The sequence below is a fragment of the Tenrec ecaudatus genome, chromosome 14 (assembly GCF_050624435.1).
Source record: "Tenrec ecaudatus isolate mTenEca1 chromosome 14, mTenEca1.hap1, whole genome shotgun sequence".
In the NCBI taxonomy this organism is placed as follows: domain Eukaryota; kingdom Metazoa; phylum Chordata; class Mammalia; order Afrosoricida; family Tenrecidae; genus Tenrec; species Tenrec ecaudatus.
In genome coordinates this window covers 94,046,914-94,047,970 of record NC_134543.1, presented here as the reverse complement: position 1 = coordinate 94,047,970, position 1,057 = coordinate 94,046,914, and the positions used below count along the sequence as shown (strand labels likewise).

The following is a 1,057-nucleotide window of genomic DNA, read 5'->3' as shown; positions in this document are numbered from 1 at the left end:
CCTCAGAAAACCATGCAAACATCTGAAGAGAAAAGCTCATGTCCATCTTGTACTTAATTCTATAGAACATGGTCAGCTTCAGTGAGCACTCAGTAAATAATGAGTGAATTATTGAATGAATGAGTTTTATTTTTTAATATAAGAGAAACAAGCGGAATTGATAACAGCTAAGCTCTCTCTAGTACAATCATACTAAGTATATGGGTTGGTCATCAGTAATTCAGACATTTATAGTCTATTCCAATCTGTTTCGCCAAATGAAAATAATTTCTTTACTAACAATGACAGCTGTTAATAACCAACACTCTTGAGGGGACTTGGGGGACAAACAAGGAATCTTGGAAGGGGGAGCAAGCCCTGGAACTGATCATGATTATGTCTATTAAACTCATTTTTAAAGCAATTAAACAATGGAGGTGTATGATTTTTGAATACTATGTCAAGAAAAAACAGTAAAAAAGTTCATATAATGTGAAAAATGTACCAATGTCATTGAACAACATGTATAAAAATTGTTTAATGTGAACCTAATTTGCTATGTAAACTCTCATGAAAACACAATTAAATATATATATATTTTTAACTGTGCACTAGGGCCTGAAACCCACGGGGTAAAGCCAGGCAATGCCTCGGGCTTAAGTTTGCTTTGGCAGGGGACGCTGTGAGAGGCCCATGGGCTTGGACCTACCACAAATCCAAACCCATGCACAAAATACATAACCAACATCCTTGAATATCACAATGGCATATGGTTTTTATATAATATTAGTAAAAGCTATCTCTATATGCCAGAAGTACCAACAAAATCTCTTCGGAGATACATATGCTGTTCCTGTTTTATTTATCTTACCATAGCAACAAATCACATGCAAATGTAAACAGTGATGAGACAAGGACATTTAAAAATGTATCACTATATGAGGGACCATAATTTTTTTAACAGAAAAGTTGGGTAAATGTCGTATAATTAAGAGGAATAAATAATAAAAATATATGTGTGTCTCCCTTTTATTCTCTTCACGTACATATTTCTTTTATTCTATTGTCTCTATGTGAC

At 33.9% G+C, this 1,057-nt stretch overlaps 1 pseudogene; it reads right to left on the bottom strand.

Annotated features, from left to right (window-relative positions):
• Positions 1-581: 581 nt before the first annotated feature.
• LOC142427129 (small nucleolar RNA SNORA42/SNORA80 family) lies at positions 582-707 on the bottom strand (annotated as a pseudogene).
• Between the last annotated feature and the right edge of the window lie 350 nt (positions 708-1,057).